The following is a 19,472-nucleotide window of genomic DNA, read 5'->3' on the forward strand; positions in this document are numbered from 1 at the left end:
TTTGGGATCCCGTTTTGTTTGTATCATACACATATACCAAGACGTGTGTGTGCATATGAGCACGCGGGCGACAAATTACACTACACACATTAAAGCAGCCAGTTTTACACTGTCCCACTAACCGACAGTCGGCTGTGATAACATGCAAAGCCACAGAGGAGGTTGAAGAGAAAATGATGTAATATTTATGAGGGCTATCACATTTTCAAAAAAATTATATTTTAACAAATTCAAACTGTCACTTTAAAAATGAACCTGATCCAATTTCAACAAAATCGCAATACTGTACACCCTGACCCCCCTTTGACAGTCCCATGTGTTCAAACGTCACCAAATATGCTAAAATGTAAAATCAAAATTGAGAGAACAATCACACCACATGGTCCATAGTTGTTCTGGAGCTCTCACTCATAGCAAATGATCTTCAACAGCAAGTTGAATTACCAAGATGTCATCTAAACAAAATGCCGATATGAATATCTACAGTTCCGTTACAGCTAGATATGCTGATGAAGAACATGTTATATGACTGAAACCTTGAGAGCAGCACACTTAACATCAAGGATGAATTGCATATGAAGCAGCTGGTGTTACTCTCACAGCACAGGATTGCACAAATTGTTAAATAGTTTACACTTTAATGAGCATGACTTGAATTCAGTGTGGTCACAACTGGTCTGCATTTGTGTCTGGAAAGTTAGGATCATCTGTGAAGATAATCACTTAAGACCAGCCCGAAATTGGGTCGCTTTTGTGATTATCAGGAGACAAATTGGGTTCAAGATCGACCTGCTGATCCTCAAGTGTGTGACAGGCAATAAAGATAGGTATAAAGAGAGCCTTTATTTGCATTTATATCAAAATACTTTTAGCCACTTTGCTGCAGAGTACACTGACTTCAAGTCAGGGGTTAATGGTGCCTGAGGTATAGTTATTTCATGTCAGAACTGAAGTGATTTGTCAGTTAATCAATTAGTTGATTAACTATCAAAAATAATCTACAATAATTAATCATTTTAATTGTTTTTCAAGAAAAATTGTGAAAAAATGCTTTTCTCTCTGTCATATATCAATGTAAACTGAATATGCAGGGTTATCTTGGGGGGTGTTTGGACTTCGGACGCCTCCTTCAGCTCAGCAAAATTGTATTTTGGTTTTCCATAGAATGAACAATTTATCGGAAAAACATTCAACAGATTAATGAATGGTGCAAATAATCATTAGCTGTAGGTGTAATATCATATCTGTCTTGAACCGTTATGCATGTTAATTTGCATGTTAATTAAAAAAATATTTGTGTGTCACACAATATTGACACATTCTCAACTCTCACAGGTTTGGCAGTTTTTGTCACTGACATCTCTGAGTCTTCGATGTTTATGCATGTGTTTGTTTATCTGTGTGTGTGCAGCCTGGTTGGCGACAGACACCAATAACAGACATGTGGGTCATGGACTGGTGTGTTTTGGTTACTTGGACAGCTGCATTGTGTGTGTTCAGTCATGCAAGAAAGCTGAAGCCTTTGCAGAGCAGACAGGAGAAAGAGGTCATATGTGAGTTAATATGTGGCACACAGTTCCACACAAATAGACACACACACACACACACACTGAGTACTTCAACTCTGTGCACAAAGAATCCTCTTTCGGCGTTATTAAAGTGGAATATTAGGCTGTCAGAGACAAGAAGTTTGCAAGAAAAAAGAGAAAACTGATTTGTTCAGCTCTCTCAAAAATGAAAATGTCAGAGCTCTAAATGAAAACAAATACCATCACATTCCATCTATACAAATATACTGCCACATTACATGCAGTATTTAGAGGGTAAAACACACACACACACACACACACACACACACACACACATTTGCACATGAATATGCACACACAAACTAACAGCAACCAGCCACATAAATTCACCATTGTTCTTTCTGAGCTAATGTCTGTGAGAACAACATTCATAGCTAACTGTGGAGGGTAAATTCAAATTTGCATAAATTATGTTATTTATGCAAAATGTCATTCAGAAATAATATGCCACAGTTGCATTGTGAAAAACTAGAATACACTGGTTATAAACTAGTCACATATCAGGTTAGCACGGCACGTCTTGTTGTGCCATGTCCATAAACAAATTGAAGTGTTCTCTGTAGACCATCTTCTGCCAGTAATATGCAGCATAATTTAGATTTAAAAGTACATTTTCTGACAAAAAGCCACAGAAACAAAAACTAATAACACCTCACATAAATGCTTTCGGGTTTGAGCTAACTTCTGTCAGCACTAACTTTATGGAAAATGCAACATTTCAGTCACAGATTTTTGTTTTATTGTTCGTGATATGAACATCGAGCCAGTATAAAAAGGAGCTGGATCACAAACACCTGAGATAATTACGCCACCAATAGTTAACAAAGAACATCTGTAAAATTAGTCCCAGGTCAGGTCCATGTTACTACATTACAGTAGTAGATGTACTATACTGGAAACAACTTAACATTTGCCCTTTGTCAGTGATTTTATAATAAGAAAAACTGCACTACTTTCAAACACTAAAACTTCTCATCGCGACATCTAAACATCTAAATGATGTTCTTATGTCACATTGTCATATTGACCCAAGAAATAAAACTTTGTTTTGGCTGCAGAATAAGTCAAACTGGGTCAAATTACAAACACCTGAGATAATTTCACATAATATTTGATTTTAAAAAAGCCCTAAAATTAGAAAAAGATGTTCAGATGTTTAGATATATTGACATATTGTGAATCTGATGCCCGAACAGTATCTTTTTGGATCGTTTCATTTTCTGACACATTTGCCCACCAGGTGTGTAATAGATCATATCACTTTGTTCATTTGTGATGGTTTGTTACTTTTTCATTCTGTTATTACTATTATTTTTTCAGCCTTTGACGCGTTTATTTTCATCTTCCTAATGATCCATGAAAAAATTGGTTCTCTGATCTGACACTTTTCAATGTTTGGCCAGGTGCAGGCAATTAAAAATACTTGGTTAAATTTCAGAAAGAGTTTGGTCATGGTTCAGACAAACCAACAAGTCTGTTCACCATCCATCTCTGAGAGGCTTTATCGATTTATAATGTCACACTACTTCCACTTTTAACGTCTTTTTACTTTTATGTCATTATGTGCACAAAAACCAGAGGTCGCTTGTCAGAAAAATGTAAACATAGTAAGTTTTGAGTATTTGAATAAACCACCAGTGCTGTTATTTTCTGTTTCTCCTGCCTCTTCTTGGTCTATTGAAACCGTGTGATCTTTAAATTGCTTCCTTTTAGTTTATATGGACCTCAGGGAGACTAGCACTAGCACTTGGTGGAAGCTAATAGGGATCAGATTAAAGAACAAAGAATAAAAAGTGACACTGACAAGCTGCAAAAAGATCCACACACTCACTCATTCAAATATCAGACAAACTCACACCAACACACACTCACATACAGTGTCTCCTAGCTGAGTTGTAATCCAGGATTATTCAGATTAAGATCTATACCTATGCCTATGTGTGTTAAATGATTAAAGACAGACAGGCCTATTTACAGAGAAGAAAAGATGATCAAATCAACAGGCTTGTCCTAGAGTGACAGCTGCAAGAGATAGACTGTGGAGAAGAGTAAATTGTTTGTTCACGCACTAAAGTCTCCTGTTCTTTGATGCAAAACCGGTGTTTGCTCTTCTGGTGAGAAAGGGAGGAGGGAGGAGGGAGGAGGAGGAGGAGCGGGGACAGAAACGTAATGAAACTAAAGAAAAAGATGACAGAGAAGAGGGAAAAGTGTTCTGTGCGGCGACTGATAGAACCTGGATGAATGACAAAGAGTTGTAATTAATAAACTCAAAGGATAATCAGGAGCCAGCATGCACACGTACTTGGACATGCAGGCTTTGCTCGCTCTGTCTCACACTGTCGCATGCGTGCGTGCGCGCACACGCCCGCACACACATGTACGCACACAATGAGGCAGAGTATATCGCGCCACACAGCTAAGGACCAGAGGCTGCTGTGCCGTGATGGAGGAGCTGAGAACAAATATAAAGTGAGGGAGCACCTAATGAAGATTTTAAATGAGGAAATTCCTGTGAAAATATGATAAACCTCCCTCCTCACCCACTGTGTCCCTCCCCTCTCCCTTCCTGCTCTAATGCCAATACTTCTTCATTCCCTGCTCTCCCTCCCCTGCTCCTCTCTCTCTCTGTGTCCTGCACACCATAAACTCTGCATTATTTTAATTAGAATTTGTACACTCCAACACTTTAATTTTCTCTTCCTTATTTTCCCAAGAAATCTCAGTTTTATTAGTTATCAAACCATTCCAGGCCAAACTCATAATTACACTCAGTCTCAGGGGGAAATGTGTGTATGTGTGCACGCGATGGGGTTTATCTGAACTTGTGAGGACTTACAAGGAAACCAAATAGCACGCAATGTTTGCTGAACCTCATAGACAAACCAGCAGATCGTAGAGATAATGACATAAGGGCTTGAGGTTAATTTTCCAAGGTAAAATTTAGGATTGTATTAAGGGTAATGAATGATTGTGAGTCAATGCCATGTGCTCTAAAGTATACCAAAACCACTGTGTGTTGCTGTGCACGAGTGTGTAAGAGGAGGTTTTTCCTCTTTATAAATTCATTGTTTGGCTAAAGGGGCGAGGGGTTATATTATTTACCTGTAGTAATTGGTTTTCCCAAATGGCAGTTTTCTTCATTACACACACACACACACACACACACACACACACACACAACTATACACACACACACGACTATACACATGCACACAGGATTGAAGGCTAAGACAACAAAAATGCTATTTCAGATAGTGGAGGCAAAAATAACACTTACCACACACACACAAAAACACAGACAAAGTTGTATGTGTGTGAATGTGTGTGTGTGTGTGTGTGTGTGTATGTAGCGAGCAGTGTTTTAGTGACAGTGATGTAGAAAAGCGTAGAGAGAGAAAGAATCAAACACACAGGCTCACCCACAGTTTCACAAATACATCCATTATGCAAAAATCATGATCTCTTTGCTTTGTGCTCAACATGATCTCATCTGAATATTAACGGATGGAAAGATGGAGGAAAGTGTGTTTTTGTGTGTGTGTGTGTGTGTGTGTGTGTGTGTGTGTGTGTGTCTGAGGAGCCAGCTGTTCATTCTCTCCCTCTCTGAGGTGAAAATAAAAATGTCATTTGTCCACCTCACCTTCTGTCTCTCCTTCATGTGTCTTTCCACCTATTTATCTCCCCTCGTTCACCTCCCTCTGATCCACGTTCTCTTCCCCATGTGCCTCCACACCTCTCTCCATGTTAACGCCTGCTGCAGCGACCTGGAGGTTACAAAAACAAGATTCTCAATTTTCTGGATTAGCCAAGATAGTCTGAGAGGATGAGGTGATAAATTCACTCTATTCACATACCACCAAATACTGCATGGACCAGACCAAATTGTTTTGGTCAGGTTAAACTACCGATAAAAAAAACATTTTCTGGTCAAATACAAAGTAAAACTAGGACACTGCAATGGAAAATGCCTTCATTTAGACATGATACCATTAAGTCTCTTTTGTCTCGGTCCAGCTTTTCTCAGGGTGTTATCATAGGCAGCAAAATCTTCATCTCTATTACAACATTTGACTAAATTTAGTTATTTTATTGTTTAAAAAAATGTCATGGCTGACAAAGAGGATATGTTAACACAGCAGACCCACAGCTACTCCAGTGGGACAAAGTCTTCTAACCATGAAAGAATTCAAATCCTAAATCTTCTCATCATATCTGTCAATCATTTTTATGTCTCGTGGTGAGTTTGAAATAACACGTTTACATTTGGTTTGGCTCCAGAATTTGTCAGTTAATGTAAAGTTGCAGTTTACTAACAGATCATTTCCACAGGAGCCATTTTGACACATCACAGTAGGAAAAGCAAAAGTGTATATAATCAAAATATAATGAATATCGTTTAGCTGCTTCAGTTTCAGAGTCCTGGTTTTGTGCATGCTGGGTCATTGTCACAGTGTTATTTCTTACTGGGACTTCAATAGAACGGAGCCATTGTTCATTTTATTAGTAACACTTGCCCTTTTCCTACAGGTCTATTTAAAAAGTCCAACAACACAGTTTGATAAGACAAAAGGTCTGAGGAAATCTTGACAGATGAAGTCAATAGATCGGTTACTATCCAAATGCAACCCATTGCCTAAAAATTATGTTTTTGTATGATTAAGCTGCAACAGCAAATACGTTTAGTCAGAAAGTAATGATGACTGGATTATGTTATCTATTAACATGATATTTTGTTAATTTACTTATTTGGCAAGTCAAAAAAACATTGCACTGAACATATGAGTAAAATCTATCAATATCTTGCAATATAAGCTATAGCAATATAAAGCTAAAGCATTATCAAACATTTTATAGTTATGTTTATGCACTGGCAGTTTAATAAGAAAAAGTTCATTTCAGGCACAATGTCTTTATTTATATTTAACCAAAACCATGATCTTTCCTTAACCAAAGATAAATCATCCACCCAAACCACCTCCTGGTGACTAATAAATGTAGCGCTTCATTCATTCAAAACATACAAATATAAATCAAGCCAGCAATTATTTTTCCTACAAAACTTATTTGCTGTTGCAGTTTAGTTGTATAGAAATGTTATTTCTAGCAGACAGGGTTGCCAAATGTGGTGCACATTTTAAAAAATTCAATTTGAGAAATTTGGCAAAAGAAAATGCAAATAAATGCACATTTCCATCCACTACTGTCTAATTTCATGCTTGCAAATGCAAGGAGCTGCTTCCAGAGTCAAGGAGCTGGAGTCAAAACTATAACCTTGGGTTATTAACACTGAAATTTAGCCAACGTGTTCTACCTATCTAATAATGTGAATTCACAAATCAAAAGTAAAATAAGGGAAATTTTATTTTAGATGTTCAAACATTTGTTTTCTCCTTAACTCCTTCTCCTACACCGTAGTTATTATAGCTAGTGTAGCTAGCTTTAAGGGCCGTCATGTAAGACTGAAATGTGACTGATGTAAAATCAATTATTCTGGTTAATTGGACCCTGGCTTGAAGTTGGGTGGAGCGCTGCTGGAAATTACTCAATATATGCATGATTAAGAATGATAAAGGTGTAAGTTGTCTCTCCCTAACAGGTGCAACAACATTAACAAAACACAAAGCTGTTTTTTTTTTGTTTTTTTTTTTACAAGCCCACATTGTCCTGAGAGGAGATTTAATCAGTCAAAATAAATGAAAACACCTGTGTGGGTGGAACATGGGGTTCACTATCCATATCAATTAGACTGTCTCATCTAAAAATAACAGGAAAACAGTAAAATTACCCAAAATTTGAGCAATTCCTTTCAAAAGAGATCATACACATTGAAATGTAAAGAATGTAGACAAAATGCACAGTTTAGTCGTTCTATGCATTACTTTTGTATCGCTATCGTCTTTTAAGCTGCCCTTACCCCACATGGTATCCCTTGATCAGCACTAACTCAGCTGAACAATGTAAAGCTTCCAGAAACCTAAAATACAATAAAAATGACACTGATGTCTTTAAAAAAAATGCATAATTCTTAAGTCATAATTACTTTAAATACCGTTATAGAGTAGTTCTAGGTTGTAAAGATATTTTTCACTTCACATAAAGACAGCAGAAAAAAAATGTTGAAAGTCTAAGTATGTCCGTAAATGGGAATATTAAGAATTCAGTTTTGAAACAATTTCAAAACAATGTTTTATGGTCTACAGACATGAAGTACTCTATGAAAGCCCCACATGAACAATTTGAAATGGTTAGGTTGTCTCTACGTAATATATAAATAAAGTTATGGTACTGTAAATAAAACATGCTCACCAGACACCTGAGGGCTAAAGTAACTGTACTGCGATGGACTCTTAATCGTCTGCTTTTAGAATAACTGACCACAGATATCAAATCCAGTCACGGAGATGTCAATCACGCATGTTTTGCACATGCCCACATTGTTGTGGGAAATGCTCTAATCACTCAAAATCAGAATAATCTATGTGGATTTAAGCATGATTCAGGCAGGTGTGCTAACCCCTCAGTATACCTTAAAAACTTCACACAGAGACATAATAAAGCTCACCATGAATCTTTACCACACTTTAAAAAAAAATGTCTAACTCTCAAAAAAGAAAATAGAAAATAGCAAAATTTCCTCAAATCCAAGCTGTTGCTTGAAAAGGCCACTGTGTAAGGGGACCATCATTAAGGCCCATTTAATATTAAATGCCCTGCACACAGGTGTTTCCAATCCTTCAGGCTGATTAGACCTCTGGCTCAAGTTAATGTCTGGTGGTGCTATGCTGGTGATTACCTGGGGGTCAAAGAAACTCTACTGTGTCCAAAATCACTCTCTAATTACTACATGGTGTACGATAGTAACTGTCGGTTATTTTATTTGAGTGTCTAATATTCAAGTGTGTAATGTATGCTCTATAGTGCCCTAAAAATCCCTGTGGTGGAACAAGTCATGGGTATGTACACTACTTTCTGTTAATAATCCCATAAAGCAAAGTGACACATTTATAGTTGTGAAAATTAGAGTCATGCAACTAAGATGATCCATCAATGTCCAAAGTCTCAACTGCCCCATATAGAGTAAACTATTAAATGTCCATTATATAGGGAGTAGTGAATAAGTGATCAAGGGACCAATTTATGACGTACTGCAGCAACACTGATGAGGCAGTTACGGTACGGTGACATTACTTCTCCCTGCACTCTGCCCTTAAAAAAAGGATGCGATGTCATGGCGCTCATGTGTGCAATAGATAAATATTGATCGGAGCGATCACACTATGAATTGATGATGTACAAAAAGTACACGTTAGAAAAACAACTTCTCCTTTCCCAGAGAGTCACAGTGCAGCAGTGTTTTTTTTGGCAGACCCAGCAGATGTGCTTAAGTTGAACAAAGCAAACTCTGACTTGGCAAATGGAGTGAATATTCATGGGTAAGAAATGTTATGTACCTTTAAATAGGCGGGATAATGCTGCATTCACACAATGTCACCAGATTGGGAAGAAAGGGAAAAACTCATTCATTTTTACAAGGTTGTATTCGCCTTGTAGCAACCTTGTACTCACACCAGACAAACAGCCTAAATTTGCCTCTTTTGTTGAATTATGTATTTGTAGGTTTTTGTTACCAAGGTGAAACCAGAAGCAAAACTGGTGTATAGCTTCAATAGATACACAATGGATTGTAACAGAATTTATATTGGATTTTATTTTTACCTAACTATTAGAGTTAGTGCAGTCTTCTGTTCACCATGTGGGAGATATTGTCTACGTCTTGAATTCTTTCTATGCCCAACTTGGGATTACAAGTCAGAGGCTGATGCGTTTTTTCCACCAACACTGCTCCTCTTCCACTTTTTTGTAATTTCTTGAAAACTGTCCTACCCAATCAGGTGCACAAACACTAATGAGACAGTCAGGGAGATGTCAATTTGTACATACCCACATGGTCCTGTGAGGAGGTCTTATCAGTCAAAATAAGTCACACCTGTATGTGCTGTACCGTTTGGGCTTCAATGTGATACCCTCACACTACAGATAGAAATATAATAAAGCTATCCATGAGATTTCTAACTATAAAAAAAACATTAACTTCCCCCAAATCTGACCTATTCCTTTAAAAGGCTATCATGTAAGTCTGAAATGTGCACACCCACACAGGTGTTCTCACTTGTTCTGGCTGATTAGATGTCTGCTCAGGTTGAAGGTTTACCGAGCTATACTGGGAATGATGTGATGACACCAAACACTAACATGTACTAACAGACTTTTTCACATCAGATGTTTTGACTCCTCATAGCAGGAAGAGCACAGTTGGAAATAATATCATTAATGATGAGTCCTTTCCCGTGTCTCTCAGTAAACATGCCCAATAGACCTTTTTCACAGCAGAGGGTTTCTTGTCATAGCAGGAAAAGCAAAGCTGTAACAGATTTAAGTAAGCTATAACTGTTCACCAGTGTGCACAATACCAGGACCTTGGAACTGGCTCATCTAAATGGAATGCAGTCGTTTTTAATGTTATCAGGCACACCTGTGCTTTTCCTGCTATGGCATACCAAATTGTCTGCTGTGAAAAAGTGTCTATACCAGAGCTCTGGAATTTAAACATACAAATGAAATGCAGAAACTGTTAACAGTATTGGTTACACCTCTGTTTGACAAGCTTGAAATGTCTGCAGTGAAAAAAGTCTCTGTAGGCCTCTGTCTGCTTCAAACTAAAAGCTTGTTGGATCATCTAACAGTACCTGAAACTGTGTTTGAATTATGGTGGAGGTGGGGGGGGTGGGGGGCTGACCTCCCTTGGAATCGTTACAGACTGGTTGTGAGGCACATTTAATTACAGCGGCTACCTTAGCCCCAGTTTGTGCCTCTCATGTATTAGCGTACATTCAGGTCACAGAGGTAACCACCGGTTTCTCTAAAAGATAATTAACTGGCAGTGTTTGAAAAACTCAGACGGTCATTTAAATACACTTACCACTGTACTGAGGGTATTTTCAGATTCCTCAAAGACTCTTCTAACCATCTGGATGGAAAACAGGTTACCTGTGCAAAACATTTTTATAACTGTAGTCAGCAACACTGTTCATATCTTTGTTTGGCATTCACTCTGTGTTCATCAACTCTGCTATCAACTTCAACTTTGAACTGGGCTGTAATCACCTTAACTTATTGTTTTGTCCAGACCTCATAATAATACAGAATACTGAGTACATAACAGGAAACTTTTGTGTGCACTGCACCTAAACTAAACACCATCTGCAAATATACAAAAAACATAAAATGTATTCAATGTTTTCACACCTGTATGAGAACAACTCTTTCGGTTTTACACAACTATCTTATTAACTGTTTTACAAGATGAAAACTTCGTATTGTTACTTAAACTGCATTCCCTGGCTTGACTTAAGTAGTTTAGCTAGACCTAGCTGACAGGTTTAACTCTGCTAGCTTACTGCCTCTCTACTAGCAATATTTTACACAGTGTCAACACACAAAATACTGTTTATAGGTCACAATAAACATTATTAAATAACACCGCATGAACTGTTGAGGTTGGCATATATTAAATAAACACTTGAGCTGGCTTTAAAGACTCTAAATAACTACTTATTCTAATCACTTATTCTAATCATTTAAACTAATGCTAAAGCTAATGCTAATCGCTAATGCGTACAGCATTTATAATGCTAGCATGTTAACTCAAATTCACAAATTCGTGGCCAAAACTAACATTTGTCATGTTTACAAGAGTTTATACTGTATTTTGTCAGCATAACTTTCAATGTTGTACTCTTACCTGTGGACAACATATTTGTGACAATAGTTAGCAACATTATTCATATTCATCTGGATTTCACTCAGTGTTAGCTCCCAACTGTTCTCTAAGTGAAGATATTGTGGAGTAATGGCGTCCAGAGCAGAGAACGAAGTTACGATGTCGGTGCTTGCGCATACCTCCCCACTTTTAGAAACACACAGGGACCGCCCACAGGTGAGATGGCACAGTGCAGTGATTACCTTTCAGGTGAAAGCCACTTTCCAGAATTTCCTCTTCTAAAGAAACCACGTTTTTCATCTAAAAAGGTCTCTGACAAAGAAAGAGATAAGACCAGAGCAGAGGCGGACTGACCATGGGAACTACCGGCTCAGATCCCGATCGGTCGGTGGACCATCAAAACAAAGTTTTTTACCGGTCCTCTCTGTCATTTGTGCTGATGGTCCAAGCAGACCAACCCAAGGCTTTCTTTCCCAGTCAGACCATGGAGCCAACGCTGATCCGGTTTTGGATGAAGAGCCCTACATGCTGCTGAAGAGCTCCAGCTTGACTCGGAGCCTCCTTTTCCTCTCCACCATGGGTAAGTAACTTGATGGCTACATAATGTTACATGTCTGTTTTCATTAGTGACCGGCTACAGAAGGCATGATAACTTAGCTAACTTGCTGTTACCAATATTATGAATGTGTTCGGCAAATGTTGCTAGCTAGCTTAGTGCCAACATTTCTGGGCAGCATATCATGGCAATGCTAGGTGGGCTAACGATTGTGGCTGGATTGCTTTTTGTTGGCTGTAGTGTACACATTATCTAATTGTGATTCTTGATGTGGCTGTTTTCACTGGGCTTCATATCACGTGGCTGAGAACAAGAAGGATGGGGGAGTGGTGTACTGTGCCTGGGTCTATTAACCGCTTATGGGCTACAGAAGCAAAAAATATATATATGTCCTGCCATCTCATTTTAAATGCATGTGTGCAACTGTGCCTATCTTCTGTCAATCATGGTATATCATGTTTAATTTGGACATGTGCAGGGTGTATGTAGGCATCCATACACGAAAAGAAATATCCTTCCAAAAGCCACAGTGTGAGAGATTGATCCTGTTGAAGAACAAGGTGTATGACCTAGTTTATTTGAAGCATACTGAGGCCTTAAGAATGATAAAGTTTGAGTTCATCCAGGTGCACCAAAACTAGGAGCGTGGTTGAGATTTCAAATGGGCACAGTCATGTCTACAAAGTCCTGAAAAGAGGTCTATCAGTCAAACTAAACAGAGGCACCTGTGTGAGTGCGTCATGGGTGTGTAGGGGCATTAAATCTAGCACGACTGCAGTCCTTGCTTATGTTTTTTTGTCCACCATCTTTCATTGTTGTGTGCCATCTTAAGCAGTGAGCAAAATAAAGCTTCTCTGCTTTACTAAGCTCATTTTTTTTAGTTCCAGCATGTTAATCATTCCACACCACACAGTCTTTTTGTTGAAGAACTATCTTCTCTCACCAATCAGATGTGCAAAGTAACTCTCCATTTCCATAAAAGCCCATTTCCTAAGAAACACATGACACATCACCTTCTCCCCACTGAGTTTCATCTTCCTTGTTCAACCTTTTCATTTACTTTCTTTAAAAGAAAAATCCTTCATCTTTCGTTTCCAAGCACTTCAGCCTTTACATGACTGCCACAGAGCCATGAAGAAAATTGCATGGTAACAGTACGAGGCTCAACCTTGCATTTCTAATTTTTACTTGCTTATTATTTCAGTCATACAGCGACCGAAGCTCACTCTGCTGTTCCATCCAGGCTAATTCACTCTGAATAAGAGTGACAGCTAAATGCCTCAAGTGTAAAATGGAAAATGCTGGCTTGCAGACAGGAAAAAGCTGGTGGGTGGTGAGCTGTTGAAATACCATGTTCACCTGTATTTATGTGAGGAGCTAGCTAGAATCTCTGCTCTAAGGGCAATCAATGGACCTGCACCTGCTGGCAACCTGGAAAACTATTCAAGGCTTGGTTTGGATGTTTTCAGGCGTCATCATTACAGTGATCAACAGCAGGCACAAGCCTAAAGCCATATATGAATCAAACTATAGCTACAACTAATTATTATTAATGTTTAATTTTTTTTATCACTTGATCTGTCAATTATATTTCATATTGATAAATTAATCATTTTGAATATCAAGTATGAATGTCAGAAAAATATGAAAGATGCCTTCACAATGTCCCAGAGCCCAAGGTAACATAATTGAATTGTTTGATTTGTCCCTACAGCAGTCCAAAACCCAAAGATATTCAGTTTACTTTGAAAAGACTGTCTTAAATTATTAATTGTCTATTGACTAATGGGCTGATCATTACAGCACTAATTCAAACCTTTACTGATGACTAATATACATTTTGGAAAGTGTGCTCCTGCTGGGTGTGAGAGACATGCATTGAAAGGGTAACTCATCTTCACTATAATTTGGGTCTTATTTTTGTACTTAACAACTGTTTTTATATGATAAAATACAACTGACGAGAAATTGCTGAGAGCTGATAGGTTGGCATCATTACTACAACAAAGTCCAGTGGGGCATTTCATATCAGTAGTTAAACAATCAGACCAATTAATCTTACAAGAGTCATTACAAAATGACCCATATGAGCATTTTCTGATCAAGAGAAAGTAGACACAAAAAGTGACGGGTGAAGGTGAGGGAATGATCTTTAGCTGTGTATAAAAGAAAACAGAAGAAAACAACATTGACTTTCAGCAGGAAACAAACATGTCAAAGTGAAGGTCACATTATCAGAGACAGCCTACTTCTTGGTAGCCTTGTTTGCTTCTTTACTTGCACTGTATATATAGTATTCTGTATTAGTGAAGAAGCACATGGCACAACTGCCTTTCAGTAAAATTCCTTATAGAAAAGGAAAAACATCTCTATTTATCTTTGACAAATTGTGATTTGAACAATCCAAATAACACTTGCAGCTCCCAGATCTTTGCAATTAAAGCTGTGATAATTTTTTAGCCACTTGGGGGCAGATGAGCGCAACACTGACGCATCACATTTTATGTTGATATGGGGAACTTGTGAGCAAACACTTATCCGTCTCAATATCCAGCATCTACAGAGCAATATTAGCTTTCATTTGGACTCATGTTTCTGGCCACCTGGTGAAAGTCCAATATTCATATTGTCTACAAACTCCTCACAGAAATGTATATTTCAGTTTATAAATGCTTCATATAGTCACTAGATAGTTGCTAACTTTGTCTGTCAGCCCTTTGGTGCTGAGCGGGTTGCGCACAGTGGATCCTGAGGGCTGTTGTCGGTGATGAGAGCGGCGAGTTGTAGCTGTAAGACTGAAACAATGAGCTGCACTGCAGAGCCAGGAGATAATTCTCTGTGGCTTCATCGCTATGAGCGCTCCCTTTCACATAGTGATTTGATTGATTTTTATTGTTATGGCCAAAACTATGAAAATAAGACCTAGATGTAATAAACTGAATAGTTCTTAAACATTGCAAAAGCAGTCAAATAAAAAAAAAAAACGAACAAAAGTTGCGTTCACCTGTTTACTGACTGCCACTCCGCCCAGTACGTCTCATCTCTCTGACATCGAGCAATGAGTTGCAGCTCTGCTATTAGAGACAGGAGGAAGAGAAGCATGTTGCGCTGGCTGGAGTGTGGGCCTGTCAGTCAACGCTAACAGCTGCATTTGGCATTTCAGTCAGGTACGAAAGGTGTGTTTGGTGCCAAAGTACCTCAAGTCAGACAGGCATCCCGACAGTGTTCCTGAATAACAATATTTCATCAGAGTAAAGTGGGAATAACAGGGAAGAGGATGAGCAGGGTAAACATAGATCAGGATGGATCCGCAGTCGTGTTGTTATGACTTTTAACAGAGAGGTAACGGACATACGTCCTCAAGGTTCTCCTCCACCATCTGTTCTCCGGCTGTATTGACTCTTTCCTTCTTCTCTCTCTCTCTTTCTCTCTCTCACACACACACACACACACACACACCTCTGAACATGGCCATCCACATTCATTAGCATATAAATAAATCATACACAAACACAAAAATGCAGACTGAGACAATGGGGCCATCTCACAAATGTATTTTCCTGTAGTGTTAAGAGGTGAATGTGGAATATTAGTGGATATAAGCAGACTCCAGTAAGGTCCATTAATGTTTGTGTGCGAGTGTTGTTCCAAGCCTGATGAAAAGGCTTTTAGGCTAATTACATGAAAGGAGTGTGTTGCTATCTTGATTAATTTTAAGCTTGAGCTTACATCACTCTCTTCCTCACACACACACAAATATGTGCAGACTCACGCTGCACTGGTTCAATAGACTGCTGCTGCTGCTGCTGCTGCTGCTGCTGCTGTTTAAAGTAGAGAGTCATTTTAACAGAATAACTTGTTCTTATGTGTGAATGGGTGTGTGTGTGTGTGTTGTCACGTCTTCCACAACTCTTAACTCCATGATTGAGTCAATAATGAACATGATGTTCTGAGCGTGACTTACACAGCTTCTTCTTGGTTCATTGCTGATACCTCGCTTGCTGACAGTGCATTTCAGTCACCATCTCGATTCCTTTTCTGTTTTAATTGAGGGATAAAAGGGAGAATTTTGAAGAGAGGAATCACCATATATATATATATATATATATATATATATATATTTGTTTTCAAATCTAATCTAGCAGCGCCCTCTGTCCAGAGACAGCAGAACTGCAAGATCACAGCCTTTTTAATTTGACATGGAAAACTCAGCATTATGTTTTCCAGGAGTTTTGATCTTTAGGATTCAATGGTCAATGATTAATTTTTATTTAGAGCCCACAGCCCAAAATTATGAATTTGTCTAAGAGGGCTTTACAGTCTCTACAACATAGACCCTTGATTTGGATAAAAACAAACTGCACAATAAAACTCTGTAACAGGAAAAAGGAGGATAAAACCACAAGAAAAGCAACAGAGCAGAGATTTCTCCTCCAAAATAGACAGATACAGCACATAACATTTGATATGAAGTAAATATTAAATGTAATAAGTTAACAAGTCTCACACAACATGTAGAAGTATTTAGAGTAAAGACTATGGATTGGTTTGGTTTTATTTTGTCATAAAACAATGTTGAGACAATACATTTTCCACATATTCAAAAATATAACAATATATAATATATAAATATAACTGATAATTAAATGAAACAAACAAAATATAGCAAAGTAGAAGCAGGATATAAAACAAAGTGTTAAAACAAGATTGAAGCAGATATGAAGCAGAGTCAGAACAATCAATAGATAAATGAGAATGTGATAACACAGTTTTAGGCAGGATATTTTATCCTGGGTCTATGTGGTCACACTAGAAAAGAGGAAAATTGGTGAATAATATTCCAAGGATACATGCATTCAAGTCATTGGCCTTTTATGCTATTCAAATATTTAAATTATATACTATTATATTCAGCTCAGCATTGACACTGCTTTGGGCAAGTGTAACCTGCAGAGGTTTGTTTGTATGAAATCCAACTAAAATCATGCGATTGAGATGATGGTAAGAATGAAAGAGGTTCTGAATTAATTTTTTTTTTTTTAACAGAGGTTGTTGATACAGAAATATTCTTTGCACACAAGGACACTACTTTGGCCTATATCACAAAGGACATTTTACATCTTTCAATAGGAAAAGCACGGGCCCAAATAGTAAGAGCTGAATTAATTCCACTTAGCTGCTTCGGTATCAGGGCCCTGGGATTGTTCATGCCGGTTCAAGGTCATGGCTCCAACTGTGCCTTTCCTACTATGACAAGTCAAAACCTCTGCTGTGTAGGCCTATAAATAAAAGAAATCTGTATTCTTGTATAGACCTACGTCAGTTTATATGCAATTCTTCATCCTTATTTTCTCTTTATTTTAGGGACTTCACACTCACTGCACTCATTATTGGCTTTTTTTCATTAGGGTCCACAATCTGTTCACTATGTCGATTCATGTAATAAAAGCATTGATTGTCTAAAAAATGTTTTATACAATGAAATTTGTATTTGAAGTCAAAGTCAAATCTGATATCAAAAACAGCTGTTTAGATAAATGTATCCTCAAATGTAGTTCTGTCATTCCGTCAAATTAATTAGAGCAGGTTTGATAAGAGTACACAAAATCTATTACCCTTAATTTGGGGGATTTAAAATCATTACTGTTTTGTCATCAGTTAACTACAGTAATCATAGCTTTTTTTAATAATATTAATGGGATAATGATAGTATAATTAGTAATCACGAGAAAAGAAAATACAGCTGTGACAATAAAATAGTGAGAGGAGGGGGAAAACGTGGAATATTCAATATATTCATCTTAGAAGAATAATGGATATCCAGGCATTGTGTTCTGTCTTGACATCTGTTTTCCTGGCTTTAATAAGAACTGAGCATCTTTTTTGATGTAATTTATTCCTTCACATCTCTGCACAAAAAAAAAAAATGAAAGGGAAGAAAGTGTTTCTTATGTGCTGGTGTTTTTGTAACAACAAGATGAGGCCATGCCAATTCAAATTAAAATGACAAAAATGAAGTAAAATTACAACACTGACTGAGAACACTGGTGCACTGTTTTCCTTTGATCACAGAAGAGTTCGGATGCTGATTAGTTAGCGTCGCTCAGCATCGATTGCGTCCAAATGGATTCTCTCTGATGGCCCTCACACCTCCTCACAGCCTTCCACCTCCATGTCTGCTGCCTCATCCAGCTGGCTGCTTTCTGCTGGGTCCACTTCCTTTGGCTCACAGGCACCATCTTGGTAACAGCAACAGACAGTTGGTGGGTAGAAAGGAGTCTGCTGGAGTACTCGAGGTTCTGTGGACCCAACTGGCATGTGCGATGCAGATTATTCTAGTGGTGAAACTGGCCCTGAAGCAGCCTGGATCAGACAAACTGTTTCTCTGGCAGGGATGCTGTCGAGCAGAGGGTCTCCGGTTAGCTTGGCCGAAACGAGAGGCTTAAGTTTCCCAGGGACATTGACTGGTTTGTACGGGCATTGATGCTACAGTTTGTCTTGTTTGGCGGTTTGACAGGGAAGAGAAAGTGTGGAGAAATGTGCGATGAAAAGAAAGTGAGCGAGGAACCAGCTTGGAGAGAAATGCGGCCCGTCAGTTAAAGCTGCCTTATGACTACTCTATGCTATTTAACCTTTATTAAACTGAGCACGTTGCACTGAGAGTGGGGTTCTCTTTTCCAGCAATGCCTTGATCAGACAAATGTAGACAAATTTACAGTACAGAGAGCACACACTTAGTTTTTTGGGCTAGTGTTGTACTTTAACCTATGCCAAAATGATTGAATTGAATGATTGAACGTTGAAATGTTGCTAGATTGTGCAGTAGTAAAGATAGTAATGCAGTGTGCTTAAATCTGAATGTTCAGTTCCTATTTTTCTGTATGCTGTGTAAAACAATGTGAGATAATGTAAGCACTTGACATTTGAAGTGTGATTGTAAATTTTTATGTATTTGTATGTATTTGTTGTTTTTTTATTTTTATTTTGTTAGTTTATGGCCAGACTTCTCAGCAAATCTGCAAATTACATATGTTTGTGGGTGTTTAAACCCCTGAAGCAAACAGACTTAAAAAATGAGTCTTTCTTTAAATGTTAAGGCACTGTTACTTTTTATTTCATGAATTTGAATGCAAATGTTTGGGAACCCTAGTCTTAGTACTTTGTAATCATTTGCCAATTATGTTTTCAGTTGAGGTAAAACATGACTACTGCAAGAATGAATGAATAAAAAACCTTCCCATTATAGTCATCATGTTTACAATAAATTCAATCTTGTGGTCTTTATATCCAAAATATGACCTGTTATGACATCTTTAACATAAAGTTAACGATCAAAGTTTGCTGATGAAATTACGTTAAGTGAGAGATTCAATTTTCTCTCTACAATATTCAGTTACTGTCAACATCAGCAAATCGTGATGCAAAAACATGGCGTGTAATTTATGTAATTATAAAAAAATAAATATTTGTCTAGCCTCATTGGGTATATAGAATTTCTGAGGTAATAATCAAGTTTTTTCCAATAAATATCTTTAGGTTGTCAAGT

This window comes from Seriola dumerili, unplaced genomic scaffold (genome assembly GCF_002260705.1).
Source record: "Seriola dumerili isolate Sdu_G_001 unplaced genomic scaffold, Sdu_1.0 BDQW01000035.1, whole genome shotgun sequence".
Lineage (NCBI taxonomy): Eukaryota > Metazoa > Chordata > Actinopteri > Carangiformes > Carangidae > Seriola > Seriola dumerili.